The sequence below is a fragment of the Salarias fasciatus genome, chromosome 7 (assembly GCF_902148845.1).
Source record: "Salarias fasciatus chromosome 7, fSalaFa1.1, whole genome shotgun sequence".
NCBI lineage: Eukaryota > Metazoa > Chordata > Actinopteri > Blenniiformes > Blenniidae > Salarias > Salarias fasciatus.
This window is the reverse complement of record NC_043751.1, coordinates 23965707-23976159: the sequence shown is the minus strand read 5'-3', so window position 1 is coordinate 23976159 and position 10453 is coordinate 23965707.

The window sequence follows — 10453 nt, the reverse complement described above, 5'->3', positions numbered from 1 at the left end:
GGAGGTCTCCCCCACATGGACTCCTTCTTCCCGCGTCCTTCCGACGAGCCGGCCGGGGAAATCCAGCGTCAGAGAGAGACGAAGCGAGCCGGCCGGAGGAGTGAGCTCCGAGCAGGAGGAGAAAGAAGAACCGAGAGCGGGAGCAAAGGAGTCAGAGGCAGCGGGAGGAGTGAGCACCGAGCGGACAGAAAAGAGCCAAGACTCGGAGCGAGTCGGGCGGACGGGGGAGCTCCGAGTGGGTAGACAGAAGAGCCAAGAGCCGGAGCGAGCCGGGCGGAAGAGTGAGGTCCGAGCGCGCAGAGAAGAACCGAGAGCCGGAGCGAGCGACCGAGCCAGAGGCGGCCGGAGGAGTGAGCTCCGAGCGGCTTCAGCACCACACCGTCTGGACAGCTCCCGCTGACGTCACTGCCTGGAGACCACGCCCCGCCCGTTCACACAGAGGCCGCCCCTTTAGGGGCGGGGCGAAGCGGCGTCTCAAAACGAGCCATCATCAAAAATATCACCAAAAAATGTTGAAGATAAAAAGTGAACGTAATCTCTATAAGGTCATGGGTGTGGGGAAAAACCTTGGGAGCCAAAAATAAAATAGAAATGAACATACCTGTCAAAAAGAGCATCTGTAGCATCTGTAGCATCTAATGTAATTGCAAATAATAACAAGTCAGCTTTAAGTAACAGCATCAGCAACTATTGAGGCTCAAAAGTAAGCAAATAAATGGGGAGGAGAAGAGTGAATTTACCAGATCCTGGATTCATCAGCAGTAAAGTGAAAAAAAACACTCTTTATTCAACTCAGCAACAAAGCTAATATTACAACTGAACAACTGGCTCTTCTCACAGACTTTGCATAATAAAATGGAGTACACTTATATAGTGCTTTTTATTATGCATATCACATTCACACACACCGGTGGAGGCATCTGCCATCGAAGCACTCAATGCATCCACTGGGGTTTAGTTCAGGGTTTAGTGTCTTGCTCCTTCAACAAACTGATAGGGCAAGACGGGGAATCAAACCAATGCTCCTTCAATTGCAAGACAACCTGCTCTGTGAGTATGTTACTCACACTAAAATTCAGATCATCTTCTTCAAATAAGGTTTCCTCTGTGAATTCAGCAGGAGAGTAGCAACCTATTCAATTTGAGCTGTTGCCTGTCTTTTTAAAATTTATCATCATTTGGATCAAACTTCCTCATGCTCATCCCATCAATCCCTCACTGTGTGTTTGCAGACTGCACAGAGAAATATGGAGTTCACTTTCGCAGTTTCACAGATGTGGAACTATTCAGGCTGCAGAGAACGCTCAGTGACGGTCGATCACACGGATTCCTCCTGCCCGCAGCTTTCTGACCGGCGAGCGTCGGTCCTGTGTGACGGGCTGAAAGCACTCGGGAGGTGGATCAGCTCAAAGCCTCTTTAATCGCATAATCTTTAATAGAGTAGCTCTTGTTAGCTGCTTCTGGCCCTGCGGGGGAAAACTCCTTGTTGCCCCCGCTCCTCTGTTCCTGCCTGTTACCATCACATCTGCATGCACACATACACTTATACCTCACACACGCAGATGCTGCAGGCTGAAGAAACGAGACAAACACAAATGAAACGTGTTTATTTCATTGAATTACTGAGCGAAAGCAGCTGACACACTTTCTCTTGTTTTCTATCCCACCTCCGCCCATTCCATTGTCACTTCCCAGCCATCTTCCATCCATAAAGACCTGAATCAGCCAATAGCTGGAGGCCGCCCGGCAGATTAGCACAGACACATCATTCATTCATAAACTGAGTCTCACTGATAAAAGTAACTTTTCTTTTCTGTGTGATAAATACTGGAGTGTTCTACAAGTTACTGAAACTTCATACTTTTCATGCTTCATTACAGTGACTTCTGTCAGGATACCATTGTCTGTCTGCTGCTCCCATCTCTCTCCCCCCCGTGTTTCCTAGAATCCAATAGTCTCTCCCCACCTGTGTATTTCCTATTTAAACCCTTGGGTCATCTTCGTTCGCTCTCTGTCGTCCCACAACCTTGTGTGTTTTTGGATTTTCACTCAGTAAATCCTTCAGAACTCCACCCTTGTGTATATCTGCTTTTGGTTTCACCACAGTCATGACAACTTCTTCTTCTTTCTCTTCAAAAAAGTGTTAATTTATTACAAATAAAAAGAAAGTGGTTACCTGCTAAAATATATTCTCCTTCAATGTAATAATAATGATCACATAGCTGGATTAGTGGTGAAAGGGTAACTGTGCTGTTAGCAGTCATGTAAATGCAAACAATCGAGCCATGATCCTTCTGATTATTTGGGTTTTAAAGGTAAAATGGACGATGTTTTAGCCAATGAATGGCGTGATGCGAGCGCCAACTATTGGTCCTCCGACATGTCAATCACGCGGAAAAAATGCTTGCGTCACGCCGTCAAGCGCGCTCGTAGTAGCAGCAGAGCAGGTAGGATGGTCTGGCGCATGCGCGTCTCCAAAAAGCGAGTAACAGACATTTGGCTTTGACATTTTAGAGAAAATCGTCCATTATACTTTTAAACAGGAGGCGTTACCACAGGGATAACTGGCTTGTGGTGGCCAAGCATTCATAGCGACTTCGCTGATGTGTTGTTGCAATAGAAATCCTACATCACTTATTGGGAGGAAGATGTGCTGTAATCTGGATTTTTCTTCAGTTACATCAGTCAGTGGAAGGAAGACACTGCTATTAAAGCTCTTAGCTGATATTATCTGATGAATTTTTGTTCCAATTTACGACTGGAACCGCCGGATCGACTTTCCAGAAAAAAATTCTAATAGAATTTTAAGTGACAGATCAAGATGAACCAATAGAAAAGGAGCCGCTGGTCATATGTGGCAAAGGAAATATTCAAGGACTGTATCCAAGTCTGGAGTTTTGAAACAACGGCTGTTTGGCCAAATGACAACCTCACACTGAACAATCTCTGCAGTTCCAGGTGTATTTATGTCGCAATTCATGCTAAAAAAGTGAAGGTTATTCTCTGTTCCACAGTCTCATCAAGTGTATGGAAATGCAAACCACAGGCAGCTGTAGGCATTCAAGGTCCTTCTCATTGTTCTCTGGACAGAGAAACATCAAGGTTTCTCACACTGACCAGCTTTCTTCAGGGTCACCCAACAGGATCACGATGTGTGTTCTCAGAAAAGTATTCTCAGAAATGCATGCCGGTTCAGATTTATAAATCAAAGTATTAGATTTAAATGTTCACAGTTCTTTCTGAGGTGTCAGAGGTAGAAAACAGTGCGTTGCTTGGGTCGTGTTAGACTCCGTTTCCATGTGTCAAGTAAAAATGCATCCTTTTCACATTTTCATTTCAGAAAAGTTTAGAGAACAATATCTGTGTTCCTGAAAACAGCTGGAAACGATTCTTACCTGTTGGGCTGCTTGTGGGCGCTATTGGTGATTTTTGCAATACAACCACACACACTTGCAGAGGATAATGCACTATAAACATTAAAAAGGTTCCTTTTTCGTTGTTCTACCCACCGTTGTTGCATAAACAGACCGCCATGTTTTCATTTACCAAACCTTGTCATGTACACTGGACCTTCTCCCATCCGTCTAAAAATTCATTAATTCACCAAAGAAAATGCCTCAAGATAATCTTGAGTGCTTGTTTTCTTATTAGCTAATGTTTATCCTTTCACAAAAAAAGTTCCACGCAGACAATCATCTTCATCGTCTCTTTGTTCTGTTTGATTCCTGTAACTTTGTCCATACATGAAAGCTTGGTGTCATTTCTATTCCAGGTCTTCATGCGCATGAAGAGCAGAAGATTCTGACAGAGCTAACTGGAGTTAGCTGACTGGATGTACAGTTAGTTTGTCTTTCCATCTCCAGAGCAGTCATTACATTCCTGGAAGTCATGGGTAATCATCAAAGTTTTACTTTCAGACTAAACACGTCGAGTTTGGATGTTCAAACACGCAGAAACACCCACTCTGTGTCCAACACAACAGCAGACTTTTCTGAAGGGAAATTTAATGCAACTTGTGCTCTGTCTCGTGTGACTTCACGTTTTCTCTTCATATTCAATTCCTTGGAGGGTTTTTTTGTGTTTCTCACATCCATGTTTGTCAGGTTATCTTGTTTTCATGTCTAATTCAGTCGAAGCCACGTCGCAGTGTTTTAACATCTTCTTTTGTTATCAAAGCTGGGTTTCTATTGGTTGTGTCTCATCCTGTCCAGTTTGTCTACACACCAGCTCATGAAGGGCTGTGCACACATAAACACAGCTTCTGGTTGGAGTGCACCACCATGCAGGCTGAAGCATACTTTATTCTGTTAACGACCACAGAGAAGTGTTTTCATTAGTGGAACTGTCTAACTAAGCCCCCATAATGATGGACTTTTCAACTTCGCTGCATTTGAACAAACTGGCTGTGTGTGTGTGTCTGTGTGTGTGGCTTCTTTTCCTCTTTTCTCATTACAAATGAAAAGGATTCAAGTTTCTAAGTGAAGGCAGTATCCATCACGCAGGCTCTTCACATCTTACTCCACCTCCACTTTAAATTGCTCCCTTCAGGTAAACACCAGCGAGTACCGCTGGCCAGAAAAACGGTTATACAAGAACTCCTTCATTCCCTCTTCAACTGGCATTTTAAAAAAGAGACACTTTTCTTTCTCACAGTTTCTCAATTCATCCCCTGCGTTCACCAGCTAGTCATTTATATTGTGTGTGGATTTCTTACATTATCTAAGCCCGAAGACGGTTTTTCGTGAATCTTAAAAGCCAGTTTCTGTTGCAGGAGTCCCTGACGCCACATGAAGGAAGCTCCACATGTGAAGCCTTTTCTCTACATGTAAATCAGGTAACAGGAGCACAAACCCCAGGCTCTGTGCTCTTTGGTGTGTGGCGGCAGAGAAACAAAGCTCTCTGTCCCGTCATTAACAGGAGCACGGGGATTAGATTTTGTGGAGGGGAAAAGCTTTTCTGTTCTGCCCCGTCCTGCTCTATATAAAACACAGAGGCTGATCCAGCTGGACTGCCACACACTGCAACACTGCAACAGCTTAGTGTCACCGTGTACGTGCGCGTGTGCGTGCGCGTGTGCGTGCGCGCACTCACACGCGCACGCACACACACACACACACACACACACACACACACACACACACACACACACACACACACACACACACACACACACACACAACCACGTGAAACTCGAAGGAAGTTGTTGTTATATAAACCAGACAGTGTTTATAACATGGGAATATAATTAAATTCTCCCGGGTGTTCCAAATATAAATAAAAAAAAAGTACAATAACAAGGCCAAATTTGATATCCCTAAAGTTTTACTTTGGCTTTACTATTGGAATACGAGACCAGAATTTATACCAATATCAGTAAATTTCCAAGATGCAATGATCCAACTACTTTGGACACATGTTTGAGGCCATATCCCACTTCTGTAGTGTCAATACATCCTGACTCAGCAACCAGCATTTTTGGAGCAAAACCCCTTCATAATATGAGACTTGAGCCAGATGACGGCACAGGGACTAATTCTTCTGCAGTGGAAGCCAACGACACGACCAGGCTGGGAACACTCACAGTAGAGAGAGAGAGAGAGAGAGAGAGACAACTAACAATCATCTTGTTGCTAACTTACAGATCCAAACACTTCCCAACCAGCAACAGTTCCACAGTCAGACCAGCTTGAGCAGCACCTTCCATGCATTAATAAATACAGACCAACTACATTAAAACGCCGGGCTGGCGAGTTGCTTTCTATTGGTTCATTCTGCTGGAGAAGATCCAGCCGTTGTTTCATTCAGACCTGGACTCATGCTATAGAATTTATCAAGCCCCTATCTGTCATCGTTCACGGTTTGTTGCTTGAGTTGCTTAGTGCGAGAGTCTGGCGCTCCGTTTACAACAACTTTTCATTGTTTCTGGGCTTTCGTTTCAGAAAAGTTTCACATTTCTTGTGGCAACGTTCTAAAAACGATCTTCACTTGCACTGAAACGGTAGAAACAATGTAGGTTTCATGGTGGGCCGCTTGTGGGTGCTGTCGTTTGTTTTTGTAATGAAATCACACACACACGCATGCAGAGAAAATATACTGGAGAAACAGTTAAGTAAAGTTGTGTCCCCCCAATTTTTAGAAAGTTGTGTTTTCACTATCTTCAAGCACTGTTGTCTCATAAATGGAATCCCAAAACGCAACCAAGTTTTTGTGTTTTCACTGGAAATGTCGTATAAATGCAGTCTGACACATTTACATTTAATAAAAGTTACAGTCTCACTCTACATGCAGTTATAATTCAGTATTATTTGTCAACATACACTGTCTCTGTCTATATTTCGATAAAATATTCTTTTCTGCCCCTGATATCTGCAGAACTTCAAACTCTGATCTTGTTTCCTTCTGACTGAACCTTACAGCCGAATGCAGTTCAGCTCCATGCTGTACAGATGCCAGATATTTCCAGGAATTAATGTGGCTACACAGAGAAAACACAGAAATATTCATATGAAATGACAGCATGGAAGGTTCAGGTGAGGAGAGAAGAGGCCAAAAACATTAGAAATGTACCAACTCATTAGCACAAGCTGGAAATATTCCGTTTGCTGAAGCACATTTTGGCTCACCAACGACATAAAATAGTAGACTTTTGTGTAACAGAGTGTTTTTCTGTCTTAATGTGATTGAAGTTGTGTCTAGCATAAACATAAGAGAACTGTATGTGTGTGTGTGTGTGTGTGTGTGTTTGATCAGCAGTGGGGACACGGCTGTAATCGTTTTGAGCTATGAGCTGAGGGGACAGTGTTGAGGCCTCCAGCAGCTCATCACAATGTGTGAGACCCAACATTTGACCAAAAACCCATCAGTCCGTCACTGTTACACAGAGAGGTCTACTGTTGGTGTTTCTGGGTTTTCAGCCATGAAGAACATCTGCAGCAGAAACTCAGAGTGGAAAAGCACAAGTTCAACATTCAAACAGTAAAATAACATACACTCTCTGGACTTTTCCTTTCAGCCTTTCATTTAACTCGGGGACGGTGGATTGTTTCCAGATTTTCCTTCTGGAGCAGCATTTCTCCAAAAATAAATCCGAACTATGAGCTGCCTTGTCATTAGATGGCCTCTTATAGCAGCGAGAACCGATCCCACCCATGCAGGGCCACTCCCTCCCTCCTCCCTCCTGACATCGTCCTCTCTACTCCAGGCCAACACCACTGTGGTTTTGTTCAAACTGCCAGCACAAACTTCTGCTCGTCCTTTTTCAGCAGTGGCAAACATGCGGCCAGCCTGCTCGTAAATCTGCACTCAGCATTCAAAATCAAGCTCCTTTTAAAACCCGCTCAGCTCTGTAAAACAGCTAACATAGAGAGAAACATGCAGTGAAACATGCAGTGGAACATGCAGTGAAACATGCAGTGAAATGTTTTCCTTTCAGACAATTCTGACATTTACTTTTTGAAAAATGATGTCCATTTCCACAGAAGTGGCAGAAATTTTAAAAATAATGTAGTTAGCATGTTGGGCCACAAGATGACTCTGTACAAAGTTTGAACATTTAATCATGTAGAAAGAGCCTGAGGGTGTACCTACCCATCCAAAACAAATTACAGTGAAAAATCAACAATTTTATTAATTCAGTTTGAAAAATATATGAAGGAATTTACTCAACATGGGTTTTATTATGTCTTCAGTCAGTGACTTCTTCATCTCTCCCTTTTGAATTATACCAGTGAAAGGTGAAAATGTGGCGTGGATGTGAACCTGAGAGCGATGTAAAGAGGACTAGGAGGAGAAGAAGAAGGAGGAGTAAGAAGAGGAGGGTGGAGGCCGCGAGGAGGAGGAGGTGTAGTTAAAAGTAGAGCATAATTACTCTCCTAGTGTCTTAAATTAAAGGGGAGGGAGTCTCTGTCAGCCTCCTGCTGGTGCCACTGGCGTTCCTCCTTCACCTCCTCCTCCTCCTGCTCTTCATCCTCCTCTTTCTCATCTACTCCTTTCTATTTTACTCCACCATATGGAGCATCATGAGGAATTCCAACCTCGAGTTTCGTAAGATCAGGAAACACGACGGAACTAAATGCGCCGATAGGCTCACTGTTGCTCTCCTGCTCACTTGATTTCTTCCAGTTAAATCAGATTAAATTGTTTCCATGAACTCAGAATCAAGCGACTGGAATGATGTTCATTTTCTATACACCAAGAAAATAATCGCATACGGTCAGTGGGTCAATCCCATGATGCTTTGCACTGTGATAGTGAGAGAGATGATTATTTGATTCACAGCACCATTTCTCCTGAATCCTCCAGTCCGGCTTTGACACAGACAGTTTCTATGAAGCATTACATAAGAGGCATTTACAGTGAAGATAATCTGACCTGAGCTGGGGAGACATGGAGGATCTGGTTCAGAATATAACATAAAAGGCTGAAATCTTTGAAAAAAAATCAAAGAAAATGTTGCCCAGTAATTAATCTAATCCTGTTATCTTTTATTTATTTATTTATTTATGATTTTTTTTTCTTATATCTGTTTTGTTATGAAACTTGGAATACTTTTCTGCATTTGGCCCTTCTTCTTTGGCCATAGAGGACTGAGTTTTGGGATTTTGTATCATAGTCTGTTTCTATACAAGCCAGGCTTTTGAAATCCATGGAACCTCAGACTTTATCTTTGGATTCTCCGTGACAGAGGAGATGGCGAACCTCCAGTGAGTGAATACTTTCTTAACCCAAAGGGAGGATCAAGATTGCTGAGGATGGGTTGCTTCATTTTCGTTGTTGAGAGGCTGTGGTAGAATTGTTCATTCACCACACCTAACTAATATTTGACTTTCGACAGATTTACTGTAACAAGAACACTTGAAAACTTCACTTGATTGACATTCTCCCCTTTGACTAAAGCAGCTGAACTGAGCAAACCTGGAATTTAAAGGAACAATTTAAATGAAGCATTGAATGAACACTTGAGCCACTATAACATTTCTTTTTGCAACTTCTTGTTTATGATTGAATTGTGTTTACGTTATGTTAAAGAGTTGAATATGATGATCTGAGCAATCTATGCTCTGAACTTTAATTTTTTTCCAATTTTTTAAATAAAATTCATCAACTTTCTGGTTCAAACCATCTTGTGGCTCTATTTATTCATTGCACCTTTTTTCCTTTCTGGTAAATCATCCTACAAACCTAGTTTGCCCCATATCACTCTGTGACAAAAACATTGATTTTAAACAAATTTCTTAAGAGTAGGACACAACACAACACTGAGACCGAGCTGAGATAATAATAATAATGCATTGGTTTTATATAGCGCTTTTCAGGACACTCAAAGACGCTTTACATAGCATTGCATTATTCATTCACACCATACCAGGTGGTGGCAAGCTACTACTGTAGCCACAGCTGCCCTGAGGCAGACTGACGGAAGCGAGGCTGCCAATCGGCCCCTCCGATCACCACCAACCATTCACTCTCACAACTTTCATACTAGGCAAGGTGGGTGAAGTGTCTTGCCCAAGGACACAATGACAGTTTTACGCCTGCGGGAGCGGGGATCGAACCGCCAACCTTCCAGTTATAAGACGATCTGCTCTACCAACTGAGCTACTGTCGCCCAAGAGACATTGGCGATTTTGAAATGAGAGTCAACTAACCAGCATTAAGCCATAGAGTACAAGATGCTACAGGATTTTGAGATATTTCACTGTACTTTTGCCAGAATTCAAACTTGCTTCATGCTGCGATTGCAGTCATTTTCATCACATCTAAATCTATTCACTTCGGCTTGGAGTATCGCAAAAATGGGCCGTGAGCTCAGATTGCGCTTTTTTTTCTTTTAAATTTTTGAAATTGTGGACCACTTTTCACTAGAACAAAATGAAACTTCTGAAAAATGCATGAGTAGGGATGAATATGCTCTTCTTTCTGCAGTCCAACCCAGTCAAGATCAACTGGAATGATTTGGACTCTGCTGGTCTAAACACGTCTATCCTGACATCCTGGCAGCAGACATCTGCCGGCCATCGAAATGGGGGCTAAAACATCATGTTAAGAACTTGACAGTTTCTTTCCAGTTACTGGAACTATATTTTATCAGAACAAAAACAGTAAAATCACTCCTCCTCCTGGACAATGCACAATGTCTGTGCATTCCCATTGTCAATGTTTTAGCATATGGTACTCTCCAGTATGTGTGTTTGGTGTCATTTCAAGTACATAACATCCCCCACTAGTGGCCCATCATAAAAAGTATGTTTTAAATGATTTCATGTAAATGGAAAAAAATGTTGTTGTGGAAACAACAAAAGTTTTTTGAAACCGAAATGCAGTTTTTCATTATCCGTTTGGTTCAGCACCTTTCTGGAAGCTAAAGAAGAATCATCTCACTGGTTGTTTAAAGTTCAACAGAACAAAATGAGCTCAGTTTGTGTTTGGCTGGAAAAGCACAGAATTCCAGGGT